Source organism: Syzygium oleosum, unplaced genomic scaffold, assembly GCF_021117445.2.
Source record: "Syzygium oleosum isolate NSW1041296 unplaced genomic scaffold, Sole_v2.1 Sole_v2.40, whole genome shotgun sequence".
Taxonomy (NCBI): domain Eukaryota; kingdom Viridiplantae; phylum Streptophyta; class Magnoliopsida; order Myrtales; family Myrtaceae; genus Syzygium; species Syzygium oleosum.
Window position 1 is genome coordinate 2,714,860 of NW_026607524.1, and position 14,509 is coordinate 2,729,368.

Here is a 14,509-nt window from a genome sequence, read left to right on the forward strand (position 1 = left end):
TTCTTTTTTCTTACATCATTTGGTAGAAAATTTCTTCAATTTCGTCTCTAGACTATTAATTTATTCAATATGGTTCTTGAACTATTGGAAAATATTCTATGTAGTCCTTTTCTTTGCATTATTTTCATATAATTTAAGGACTAAATTGTACATTTCGAATAGTTCATGGACCACATCGAACAAATTGAAAGTCCATAGATGGCATTGCACGTTGTACCAAAGTTTAGGGATCATTTGTGTCATTTTCCGTATTGTGGGAGATGATTGAAGTGTATTAAGCTTCTTTCGATTCTGTAATGTATGAACATTAATATCAATTAATTCAAGGAATTGCTGCAAAATACTTTTTTAATATGTTGTGCTAATATAAAATTATGTGCTATTGTGTCTTTTTAGAGACATTATGGCTGCTACCAAGAGCATTATTGACGACCTCAATCAGGATGACAAACTGAATGAGCAGAATTACGACGTTTGGCATCGTAAAATTTACTGAAATTCAAGAGCCTGAAATGGGAAACACGGAACAACATAAGCATGACTTAGAAGCTTATCAAAGCGTGGAAGAGAAAAGATCGTGTTGCTCACATTCTGATGCAGAGTAGCATAAAAAACGATATTATGCTACGTTTTGAAAAGCATCGCGTGGTGATGACTGTGGGATGTTGTAAAGGTCCAAATATGGAGGGACCTGCACCACTAGATTACGCTAACTTGCCCGCCCTGAATCGATGTCTATGAGAAGCGCATAACAAGGATTGTGCAGCTTATACAGAGTTTTGTCCGATGCCTCTGTTCTATCTAGTGCCCAAACCCTGACTTTAACAAACCAGAACATCGGTGGAGGATTCAAAGCTCAATAGTTGAAGCAGTTGCCAATATCCTCATCCCTAATGGAAAGGTAACGACTGCTGCTGATAAAAAATAGTTAATGGCACAGACGTTGATGATCTTTCAAATAGGAGCTTTGACATTAAATAAAAGATGCATAGGCATTTGCAATGGATGGCCCAAGGAAAGTGCTGTTGCATCGTATCTGAAACTGAAAGCGTCTCCATTTGAAGATGTGCAATGTGCACTGCTCTAAATATAATTTGGGATATTGACACGAGATTGATCGCTAGTTGCTTGCTTTGGTAACTGGAGGTTCTGCTTCACTGTTAAGCTCTTGAAGTGTTCACCCATGTTGGGACAATAATGTTTTCATTAGAAGTCAGAAGTATATAATTCTATCCCATCTTCTAGGAAATCGGCCTAAGAACTTCTTGTTTATTCTTTCCTGTAGTATAAATTGCTAAAAGAATCCCGATCTCTTGCATCCAATTATGTTTCAGACTTTCATCTAACAATTGTTGCTTATCTCTCGGTCCTTTTACAATCTGACATTGAAGCAGTTGCTGTAAGGATGAAACAGCAATTTCTGAGATATGGGTAAGGGAGCTTTCAATTTGCCTCAAGATACCAATATGTATAGAGGATGGCTCGAGGAGAACACGTTCGGAATTAGATCAGATTGGGAACAGGTTGTTCTACATCGCAGGGCCCCCTATGTATAGGCGATGCTCCTGAAATCAAACAATATGCAGTAAAGATGTGGGATTGACTCCTATACAGCTACTGACAATTTCCCCAAGTGAAAGTGGTTTCATTTCAGATGCCAGTCTACTAAGGCTTGAATTTGGAGCAACAAGAAAGCACCCTTCCATTACTGCAGTTTTTACACCCCAACCAAGCCATGAAGCATGTAAATTTTTGTTATGAAAATGCAGTGAAAATGGCACATATGCTCAACCTCAGGAGAATTATTCAGATCATTGGATTGGAGCCATTTGCATGACATTATCAGCGAGGGTGTCTCAAAGAAATGCATATATTCAGCGATAGTAGGGACCGAATGCATTGTCTTCTGGAAATGTAATTGAGCAGCCAAAGCACGCAAGACAAGAGGATAGTTTCAGAATCTGGGCGATTACGCCAGCGGATGCTATAAGTCAGCTGCGGCTAGTGGCTGTTTGGAAGGGTAGAACAACGGTTAAAGGCTGTCCATGATCCCGCATTACTTGATATTCCTTCATTGATTTTTCATCCTCGTTACAAGCTGAGGCAGTTAATCTGTACTCTACCATTTGCCCCTTATGGATAGAACCTCTTACTGTAAGACTTGAATGTTAGATTATGCAACCACTGAAGCAATCGAAATGAACGACTTCCTCTTTTATCCTGCAGATGGTGTCCTAGGGAGTTCGACTTTTCTTTCATCTCACAGTGATGTCACGAGAATGACTTACCAAAAAAAGAAAAAGACATGACAACGGTTACCGTTTACGGATTGCTTCCCCTCTTTTATCCTGAACAATCCTGCCTAATCTGGCAAATCGGTTGACGATAGTCTCGGTCAAGTTTTGCAGAATCTACTGCTACTGCATGAGAAATGCTTTACAGCAGACGAGTGCAAATAGTAGAACCCCAGTTAAAGTTATGGGGATTGGATGGAGGGCCTTGTTGCGTTCCTTTTGATGTCAAAGTCACATTGCCAAGAGAAGGCAGAGAGAGAGCGAGAGAGAGAGAGAGAGAGAGAGAGAGAGAAGGATGTAACGTGGAACTAGTCTCTTCAACCTTCAGGCTCCGTTCGTTTGGCGGAAAATATTCTCCTTTTGGAAAATATTTTCCCGGAAGTCATTTTCCTGAAAAATATTTTCCTGGAACACAATTTTCTGGTGTTCGGCTAAAATCTGAAAAAGTTTCGGAAAATATTTTCTGGTGTTCGGCGACCGTCGATCCGGTGGCGTCCGGCGACCGGCGGCGGTGGATGGCGGCGGCGGCCGCAGCGACCGGCCTCGGTGGCGGCGGGGGCGGTGGCCGGCGGCGGGTGGTGGCGGCCGGCGACCGGCGGAGGTGGCGGCGGCAATGCCGGCGACCGGCTGCGCAGGGCGGCGGCCGGCGACCGGCGGGCTGCGGCGGCGCGGTCGGCAGAAGCGGCGGCCGTTGACCGGGCGGCGGCGACGGCCGACGGCAAATGACCGGCGATCAACTTCCTCTCCCACGGAAAACATTTTCCTCCCATGGACAATTTTGCCTTCACTTTGGGGAAAATGATTTCCTCTTTGTGAAAAGAGGAAATCATTTTCCTCAAAACAATGAAGGATTTGGGGGTTGGGAGAGAAAATGTTTTCCCACGGAAAACATTTTCTGCCCCCGAACACCGGAAAACGCTGAAAATGTTTTCCGGGAAAATATTTTTCCGGAAACGAACGGAGCCAGTTTAACATCATTCTTCCACATAGTGCGAACAAGAATATGTCGTTTTTTTCGAAGAGGAACGAAAATTGGAAAGAGAAATGTTGTAATTTGAAATAAAAAAAGAGAGGAAAATAGCGTACTTTCGAAAAAAAAATAAAGAAAAGTTGGAGGAGAATATAAAACATAGGGAAATCTCCCCCTAAATTCTAAATTATACCCGCCGTAACGTCAATATCCCAAATTTTCTTTTATATCACTAAAATCCCGTAATTTGTGCAAGTTTACAAAAGTACCCTCAACTATCACAAATACCATAAACTTTACGCACCGCCATATCAATACTCCAAACTTATTTTTGTCGTACCGGTATAGGTTTAAGGGTTTTTGTGACACAAACAGGTTTTCGGTGTTAGTGCCAGAGAGGGTGGGATTAAGAATTTTTTGTGATAAAAAAAAGTTTTAATTATTAATGTTACGATGAGCACAATTTAGGATTTCTGGTGGTATCATCCTACAACAAAATTCAACTAAATCATTGAGGGGAACATATAATTTTACCTAAACAAGATATTGTCCCACTTGAAAAATGTGAACAAATTGATAAAAAAGAAGGAGAAGAAGAAGAAGAAGGCGAATGTAGAACAAGCTTACAGTATACCATACCGATTACCGACCCCGTCTCTTTTCTTTATTCCGTGTTTTTTTTTAATGTAACTACCGTGTCATTATTATGTACATTTAGAAATCTTTCTTTTGTCAAAAAAAATCAAGAAATTTTTAATTTCCAGCCTTTTTTTTAAAAAAAAAGTTCCATCCTATTACACGAAAAATATAATTTAACGAAATGAAGAAGCTCGTCCATAGCATAGGAATCTAACAGGGAATTATCTCCAACTCATTATTTATATAATTACAGAATTTTTGACATTATTAATTTCCGTAGGAAAATCAATCTTGAATCTTGAAAATATTTCCTATTTTGTTAATCCCTCACATGCGCTAATCTTAACCTGACTCAAATTAGGAAAGAATTCCACACTCCTCGGTGGCACTCTCGAAACTTGACTGCGGAGATTGATGACGTCGCTCCCCATTTCAATTCCAACGGTAAACTATATAAACCCTCTCTTGCCTCCGGTGTCTATGTCCTCGCCTCTTTCTCTTCTCTCCAACGTTGTTGTCTTCTCTCTCTAGCTCGCTCTCTAAATTCCTCTGCACCGTGTTGCCCTCTGTTGTTCTTGCGTAGCCCTCCTCTATTTCTTCCACCGAAAACCCATGAAGCTCATCGATTTCTTCGGCCCCAAATCGCCTCCCATTGGCGACGTCCTGAGAGGCGAGGTCTACTCGCCGCCGTTCATGGTTTCTTCGCATCTGTGTGATCACAAGGAGAAACCCATTGGCGACCACCTGAGAGGCATGGTCCGCTTGCCGCCGTTGACGGGCTCTTGGTGGCGTGTTTCTTATCTGCACGATCAGGAGAAGAATTGCGACGAAGGGGCCAGAGAAATTTCATCCCCAGGAGTGGTGGTGGCTCGCGAATTCTTCCCCCTCACTCCTGATCAGAACAGGAAGGAAGTCGGTGGCCCTCGTCAAGAAATCGTTCCCGCCCAACCGAAGCGAAAATCCGTGGCCTCACCTACGGTCGCTGAAACCTTAATTGTTGAGAAGAAGCCAAAGTACAATAGAACGCAAAAGGAGAAGAAAGAGGCCTCAGGATGTGATACAGAGGATGAAAGACGCAATGGCGTTTCCACAGAATTGGTGCTGCTCTACGACCCTTATAAGATCAAGAAGAAGCTTACACAGAGCGATCTCGGCCACCTGTCGAGGCTCTTGATCGGGCGGGACTTTGTGACGAGCCACTTGCTCCGATGGATGAGCGAGGAGATAGTGAGGCAAGTTGAGAGCGGCAAGGGGGCCGACGTCATCATGAGGGACGCGGACACATGCTCGGAGCATCAACTGGTGTTCGTGTTCTGGGCATCATCTGGGTCCTACGTCTTCAAGGGCGGTTGGATCAAGGAATTTGCGAAACGGAGGGGGTTGGCGGCTGGTGATGAGATCGGGATATATTGGGATCCTAGTGCTAGCAAGTTCCACTTTAGCCTTCTTCACAAGGCGAATTAGACTTAACCTTGAATTAGTGTTGTTTTTGTTAGGTGACCAACAGGAAAATTTTTGATCTCTAGAAAAGGATGTTAGTGATGGAATTCTATTGTATGCAATCAAACTTTCTCATTTCTTCCTCTGAAATTCAATTCTTGGTAGTGCTTCTTTTGAAGCCCGGTTCCACGTCTATTTTTCTTGTGCGAGTTTTCACTGTGGTGATATCTTAGAGTGGGCAAAGTTGATTATGGTAAATTTCAATTATCTGGCATGTCCATATTTGATCATTATGAAGAAGTCACCTGGTCCTAAAGATACAAAAGATTTTCTTACACTTCGTATCCCGGCATATAGATAAGGGAGGGATGAGGCTTTTAAGCTGTCTACCTCAAGAAAAGAGCAGCTTTTGCTCAGCGATGAAACACGGTCCAATCTGGTCTCACACATGACATCCTTTTTCATTGTCTTGTGCATTGTATGCCAATCTTGCAATGGATTATTACCAGTCACTATTCCCTTTGAATTCAGTTTACCATTGAGATTGTCAAGCTTAGCTGTTCTAGCAATTTCGTTTCCGAGATCGGAAGTATTCTGGCCAGTGTACAGAGTGCCTTCTGGCGGGATATCTTCCAAATGATCATGACATTCATGCTTGTTTACATGAACTTCAACTTTTGAGGAAGCAATCCCAGTGTCTGAATCCAGAGAAAGTGAATCAGAGTCGATCTCATCCTCCTGATGTTTTTCTGTTCGCAGATATGTTTTGTTTTCAGACCACATGGCTCATATAACATGCTGCTAAAACTTGGTGGCTGCCAAATTAGATTTGTTGTGTCTGTGTTTTGGGTAGTTTCAAGTTTGTGTCAAGTGGCCTTTTTCTTCTGTCTTGAGAGGCGTGACAAGAGAAAAAGGCACCTTTTCTCTCTCTTTCGCGCAAACTAATCCCAGTTCCTTATCTTAGTTGTATCAACTGGCAATCTCACACTTATCACAAGGCATGATGAAGTGAGGAGGGAAATGGGTCTAGCATATGTACCAAGTCTCTTTCTAGAGCACACTTCAACGAAGTCAGAAGCTGCAACAAGAGCTTCTGTCCCAAGAAAGTCGCTCCGTGGATTAGTACAGTTACTATTTAGCAGAATGCGTGTCTCTATAGACAACACAACATCCAAATGCATACACAGACGAACCCATTACATCTATAAATAGTATATCTCGACGAACCCACTAGACAACCATTTCCGGAGATGACCACCATTGTTACGATTACCAAACTGCAAAACGAGGACTTGGGTGGTGCATGCGGTCACCTTTGCTTTGCCCATATATCTCCTGCAGCATCGGGAAAAGAGCGCCCTTTCCTGCTTGACAGTGGAAATGGGAGATCTTCCTCTTCCCGAGGCAACATGTTTTACTCTCGCAATAAGAAAAAATAGCTCTTTTATAATTTATATAATCCCTTTTGAATTACGGACATATCAAGCTCCCTGCTTCCGATCTGCAACCTTGGGTGTACTTGCGGCGGCTCCTCCTTTCGCGGGGCTGCGAGAAGACCCACGTGCTCCGGTGGACGAGGGTTGAGATGGTCGAGGCGGGTCGACAGGAGGGGAGGGGACGGAAGTCGTCGTGAGGGGACGTGGCCCGTGGGGCACCGGCGCTGATTACCGGCTTGCGTTCTGCTACTGGGGCATCTTCGACGAAGAGCTACTTGCTGAACGGGGGGAGTGGAACGAGCTGGTTCGTCGAGGGACTAGGGGTTGGAGCTGGAGAGCTTTTTCAGGTGGGGATTATAGCTCCTCTCGGTTGTGAATTTCCTCCATGTTAATCATCCAATCAATAGCAATAAGCTTGTTGTTGTGATGATCTGCTTGGGTATGCTTTCGTTGGGTAATTTCAGGATTAGGGTTAGGATGAACTGAAGTGTGCATGCTTCGCTCTATACGTTCTTTCGGTTGGAATGAGATTGTTTTCGTCAGAACCTTCTTGCTGTTCGCTTGTTGGCCTTTTGCTTCACCCTTTGGGCTTTATATGACTAGAATCAGGAAGGGTTCGTTTTACTTGGCCTCTGACTGTCAATTTCTCCTTTTAAGATAGCCTTTATGGAGCAATTTGTTTTGCTGCTCTCTGGTAGTTTGTGTTCGAGCTGTGATAATGTCCTTGGGAGTCTTCATATTGCAGCTTCTCTGTTCTGTAATATGAGTTGTTGCTTAATTATATTAAACAGGGTTTGCTTCATTTTGCACGCTGTGAGTGGTATGCAGTCTACTGGACTTAAAAATTTGACACGAAATTGTTGTGTGATCATTTCTTGCTTTGTCTCTTTGGTTCTTGGAGTTCTATACTTCCAGAATGCTTGATAATTGACAGGCTCTTGTTTATAACCTCTCTATATATTTCCTTATGTCTTCATGCTTGCGTTAACTTGAAATGGTTGCGATGCAGTATTATGATCTATTTTTTTCTGTGCTTCTACACAAGCTAATTGCTCATTTTATCCAACCTTCTGTGTTTGCCTGTTGTTTTTCGTACATTGGGTCTTTGTTGGAGATGTTGGAGCTCAAAAATCTAGCTTAGTGCTGCAGTTTGTTAAAGGCCAGTTTGTTGAATTTCGGGTTCATAAAACTAGATTATCTATTTATGATTTTCAGCTGATTTTGTTTCTTTTTTCCATAGTATCTTGACTATAAAGTACTTCTGATATTGTAGGAATTCACCATCGGCGCTGGCTTTTTTTCTCAAGCTTTGACCGTAAATGATGCAACTGTAAAGTTTGAGATCTGGGATACAGCTGGTCAATAGAAATACCACAGCTTGGCACCCATGTACTATAGAGGAGCTGCCATTTTGTGTAACATGACAAACCTGGTAAGTGAAGCTAACAAGAAACCAAATATTGGCTCTGATGCTGTATGAAGTTGCTAATTGGAAAATCTTACTGTGGCAAGAGATCTTTTTGTGAAGCAATAGTTTCCACTACAAGGGAATGCATGCAATATGTAAATCAGCTTCTTTGGGGTTTCAATTTTAGCATTCTGATACTTCCGTTTTCAAAAGATGTTCATTTTCTGGTAGTGGAGTTGCATATGCTGGTCCTTGTCCTTAACTTTTGATTCTTGGGAACCCTCATCAACTTCTCACGTACAAGTTTGTGTCCTGTTGAGGTCATTACATATTATTAAATTGAAATTGTTGCTCCCATGGTATGAGTTCTCTGTGGAAATATCAAAGAGTGAACCGATTTATCCTTCTCCAGAGGCCTGGCCGACCTTTGTTGGGTTGAAGTTATGATTAACTGTTTGGTTTTTGTTGTGAAAGTGCTTTTTGCTCTTGCTGTGTAGCTTGGCAGGAGGTGGCTTATAATAAATTTAAGACATTGAACACTGGCAGTCTTGTGTAATTGATGATAATGTTGTGAGATCCTATCCGTGTAGCCACTCTGTTAATCGATATATTCTCCTTCCTGTGGCATCGCTATTATTCTGCTCTTTGATATCAGCATTGCATTTAAATGATCTTGCATCACAAGTGAACTTGTTTTAAGCATATCTGTATTAGGTGCATACTATATTGTTGTGCTTGTTTATGTTGATGTAAACTTTAACTGTCTTTGTCGAAGATTTACTCTCTTTCTTCCACAGGATAAACTTGAAACTGGTCGTTGATGTATTATTTTAATCATGATGAATGATCCAATGTTCCTTCTTAAAATATTTTCCCCACTTACTTACAGTTGATCTTGTCACTGTGCACTCCCTAGCATAATATTTACAGGATATATAACTTGGAATGTCCACTCTATAACCTTAAGGTTGGGGAAAGGAGGGAAGTCCCCTCTATCCTCGAAAAAGGACCCATTTGTCCTATGCCTTTGCATGACATTACTGGTTCCTCTTGCTAATTACTCGTATGCCTTTATAATGTAGCTTTACTTTTTCTTTCTGCTCATACTTACCTGAGTGTCAGGCTTCTATTTGAAGGTGATCTGATTGTGTGTATGACATAACATATGATGGGTTCAAATATGGTTTTATTTCTCTGCATTGTTGAAGATCTATTCAGGTCTCTAGTGAATTTATCCTTTACTGTTCTGCATCTGCTTCGGTCCTCTGCAGCTTAGTGTTTTCTTTTGGCTTAGATATTTTCCTAGCATAATGACAAGACTGTTTACTTGCTTGTAGGCATCATTTGAGCGAGCAAAAAGTGGGTGCAAGAACTTCAAGCACAGGGTAGTGATTTAATCCTTTTTCTTAACTTCTGTGTTATAGTTATTTGTTTGGCTTTGCTGTTGGCATTCACTTTTTATTTATGTTTTGTGGATTCTAAATAGGTAGACTTTTTAAACTTCTTGATCTCAGATATGCTATCTACTTTTAGTTCTCCTTCTCATGTGTTAAAAGAGACATTTCTTTTTATATTTAATATGACCTTAGGGTGCAGGTATGCACGATCATTTTGTAATTTTTTGTGGAGATGTTTGGATGGGATCTCCTTATCTTTCTTCAGCAAGATCGTCATATAATCTTACAATAGTTTCATGGTTAGTTTTGAGCTAACTAATTGTCTCCATTCTTGTCAAAGGTAAACCTAACATGGTTATGGATCTCGCTGGAAATAAAACAGAGTTGTTGGATGCCCGGAAGGTTACAGCTGAGGTAATTACAGTTTTCCTCCTTCATTGCTTTTGAGATGATTGCATCTTTTCCCTCCAAAATTATGTTTTCATTGATCAGAAGGAAAGTGCAATTTCATTGAGGTAGCAATAAGGGGGCGCCTACCTCAGTGTCTGCTAGATGCAGGATACCTACCTCTTCCAAAGACATGCATTGTTTGGAGAAGAAATCAATTGAGAAGAACCAAGACTTCTTTTTATTCACTGTCTACTCATGATCAAGCTCCTATTCCTCTCCCTTCTCTGTAGCCAAAATGTCGTAAGAGGTATCTTTGTGGATACTTGTGTTTGTCTTTGCACAGTTTGATGCCTGTCCAAGCCTTCAGTCCTCTACAGAAATCATCTTGTTGGATAAAGATGTCTGAAAGGGCAGTTAGTCTTTTGACATTTTATCCTTCTTAAAGATAATATGTTGGGAGATTGTGCTGCTTTTTGTGCTTATTCGTGTCCTTGGGGTCTCCCTATATGCATTCTGGACTCCTAATGAAAGGTGGAACTTGATGAATTCTAACCCCTCAAGGTGGAAACTTAAAACTATCGCAAATTGCGGGCATCAAAATGACGTGATTTGAGTTGGTTAGTTAGAGTGAACATGTGAACCAAGAGCGAAGAATGAGGGTCTCCATTGGTTTTTTAAGATCTGAGTCGACTACAATTTTAAGTGGTCATTGTCATTTACGGAGATGACCGACTTTTTCGGAGCTCAATTGAAAGACAAGCTACATTTTAAGTTAGCCTAGTCTAACCTTGTTGAGCTCACTGTCAATAGGCAAGGCATGAGAAGGAAGTTGGAAATATGGCATCGTTGACTACGTGCATGCGACTGAGTTATAGTTCAGTATAAAGGTTTTAATTAATTATCTCTATAATAGATAACAGTCAAAGGAGAGTGTTTATCTGAAACAAAGGGTAGGTATAGTCCGGATTGTTAATTAAGGACTAGGACGTTAATGAAACACACTTTTCAATTGTTGTCCTCTATAAATTGCTCATGTCTAGCCCTTTTTACTGCTGCAAACATATGCCCAAGAACATGGTCTCTTCTTTGTGGAAACGTCTGCAAAAACTGCTGCAAATGTTGATGACATTTTCTACGAATTAGGTATAATTGTCTCGTCGATGTATTAGTCTTGTGAATGCATAGTTCATGTCATGCACGCCATTGCGTTGACTGGTTTCATTTAATTGTACTTGTCTTTGCTGTAGATACTGCATGCTGCGAACTGCGTTATTAGGTTTACGAATTTGGATATTGCTTGTAGTTTGTCTCTGCTCTCAACCGAGGATGGTGGTTACAGGGAATTATCTATGATACCTTCTATGACAAATGTTCCTGCCAAATTTTCTGGTGCACGTTTTCTTACTTTGTCCGTGTTGTATATCTTACTGTTATTTTTCGTGGATACAGAGCTGAGAGACTACCCTGACTTCAGCCAGCACCGAACCCGTTTGGGAATGGTTCTCATGGAGAGACCCGCTGAAAGGACGGCGGCTGCATCGTGTTGTTCTTAATATAGTCCTTGTCTGTGCTTTCTGTAAAAGCTTATGTTGTCTTCTTACAAAATGCACGATGAATTCTCGTCACTCTGAGGTTATCTCTGCCGAGTTTTCAGGTGGAATTGTACACGCGATGTCAATTTTGGTCCCTATTATTGCACAGTTTACGAGTTGTGTGATCTAATCTTCATATATAATGACTATGGCTTGGCTACCTATATCGGTTTCTGTCTGTGAGGATCGCGAATAAGTTTCAATGCTCGTAATGACATTCTAACTTACATTTTTTTACACAAAAAGGGGGATGTAGTATTCTCAAAAGTTTAATTCCGATAGATATGTCACCGCATCGATCATGTGATTTTACTAAGAAATAGAATCATACAACCAATGCACATTCGCGGTTCAGTTTCCTATTCTATTTCGCATATACTTTCGCCGTAAAGTAGGAAACCTTGAAATTCATTCATGTCCAAGATTAATCAAACATCATTAAAACAACCCGACCCAAAAATCTACTATGACCTACGTAACTTTCACAGATAAATTGGATCGAGTTTTCCTCTAAATCAATAATCAGATGCCCCGTTCTAGTTGAAGCCATAAAATTAGTAGGGATAAGCGCATCAAAAGTCCTAAAATTTATCACAAAAGTGTAATCAAATCTTGAAACCTTCAAAAAGTGCAATCAAGATCAAATCTTGTCAAATTTGGGCAATCTGTCAATTCGGCTAATGGAAAATGCTAATAAATTTTTTTTTATTACTTTCTTAAAACACGTGATAACGATGCAGCGTCCACCAAGCACCACATCAGGAAAAAAAAAAAAAAACCTAGCGTTGTTGATCGATCAGTTGTTAAGCCTCGCGATGAAGTGATGAGTGAGAGGATGGAGCAATTGGAAAAACTAGCATTGTTGGTCAGATCATTGGTGATAAGACAGGTTTGAACCTTGATATTATAAAGATTGTTGACAGAGACTGTGGGGGAGGAATGGTGAAGGTCGAAGTATGTGAGAATAAGAATGGGTTAAACAAGGTTTGTTTCTTCTTTCTTTTTCAAATTTTCAAGTTTTACTTTATGTGGCGCTTGGTGAATGCACGCAGATGCATGTCTTGAGGTAGTAACGGGAGAAAAGAAAAATCACATCAGCCTTTTTTTTATGTCAGCCAAATCGGACGGAACTAACAAATGGACTTGATTTTACAAATTTAATAAGTTTTATGACTTGATTACGTTGTGCATCTATCCCATGTTTTTTCCAAATAATTTGACTACCTCATAAAGTTATTATTGTGCCTTAGCTTTAGTTAACTCATATAGTTTCATTACTAAGACCGAATCACGATTAAATTTACCATAATCACAAAAATTGAAACTAATTTCACATAATTCTAGATTCCAAAGTTACATAGTTGCCTCTACAAAGTTGTTCCTTCTACATTTTCTTTACCCTTAACCTTCCATTATTCTCTTCATCAAGCTATACAAATTGAATCAAGTACATAAGGCCATTCATTTGCTATCAAAGACATATGAATATTTTATTTACAGTACAGACATCACATGAATCTTATAAAATTACCAAAACATCCCACTTTTAAAGCAATTACGTCGAAATTTTGACTAGTTAGATGAATTATCTAAATTAAAAAATATTATTAACTTAATTACGTTGACGTTTCTAATCATATACGCCACTAGAATTTCCAATTTTGGCATATTAGTCCCCACCGTTGTGAAATTACAAATTTACCTTGACAAGTTTCTGAGCTAGTTATTTTTGACCGGTTTGATTTCTTTTAATTGATCTAACTAATAAGCCATTAATTAACACTTTAAACCATACAACAACACCGATAACAGAGCCATTTTATTGACACTTGATTTTTTCCGATAATCAAAGTTTTTTTTTTTGGCACAGATCGACAGTCAAAATTAGAAAATTCAAGATTTGAGATCTCTGATTGCAACGAGTCTTGTTTCTTGACCAACAGAAAAAGATTATTGTCCTTCGTACCTTTGTTTCATACAAGTATTAATTTAGCATAGGCGCGTAGAATTAGCCCTTTAGATTTTAAATTTTCATAAAAGTGGCAAAAATGTTAACTTTTTTGTCAAACCGATGAATTTAAACCTTGACCAAAAATTTATAATTTCATTAGTTTCTAATCTTTTTTTCAGAAATTTCATATTGGAAAATTGAAATTTAGAAACTTCGGATTTTATTGAAAAAGTCTCAATCCACGAAGCTTCATGAGCCGTTCGACCCAGGGGTTGGCGGCTACAAGAGGAAAACAAAAACGTAGATAAAAGCCTCGTAGCCGCAATTTGCAAAGCTCTGTTTTCCTCTATTTTGTGGACCAAAAGCTTTGAAAAGCTTGAATTCTTGGTTGAAGATTAGTTGTAGACTCCGATTCCGGTCACCGTGTTCACGCTATTCGTCGCCATCTATCACAGTCGTACATCGTTTACAGCGGTCCGTCATCATCTTTGAACCTACGCCCTATTCTAGCCAATTCCGTTTGGTCTAAGCTACAAAGTGCGAGTTCACCCAAACAAAAAAAGAAGAAAGAAAAACTCTAGTTCCAAGAGCGATTGAGAATTGTTACTCTTGATTTCTTGAGTTATTAGTCCGTCAAAGAAACCAAAACCAACGTCATCGTTCATAGCCATTCCATTGTTGTCCCAACCTTGTTCGGTTTAGCCCTGTTCCGCGGCCGACAAGCTTGGAGAGCTCTAATCTCGCTTAAAGCTCACCCACCAGTATTGATTTCAATCATCGACCATTGTCTAGGCTTCGATCCTCTATCTGATTGACAGTAATTGTTACGTTTAGTTTCATTAACCAAGTAAGATCAAATTTGTTAGATAGTCTTTTAAATCCAACTTGGCGAAGTTTCTAAGTTGTGTCTATGCTTGATTTCTTTTCTTCTTATTGCTCCTTTTCTTCTCCGTTTTCTCTATTTTGTATGTGCCCGTTTTTTTGCTTTTTTC

At 40.1% G+C, this 14,509-nt stretch overlaps 1 pseudogene; it reads left to right on the forward strand.

Moving 5' to 3' along the window:
- The first annotated feature begins 2,809 nt into the window (after positions 1–2,809).
- LOC115666952 (ras-related protein RABF2b-like) lies at positions 2,810–11,730 on the forward strand (annotated as a pseudogene).
- Positions 11,731–14,509: the final 2,779 nt, after the last annotated feature.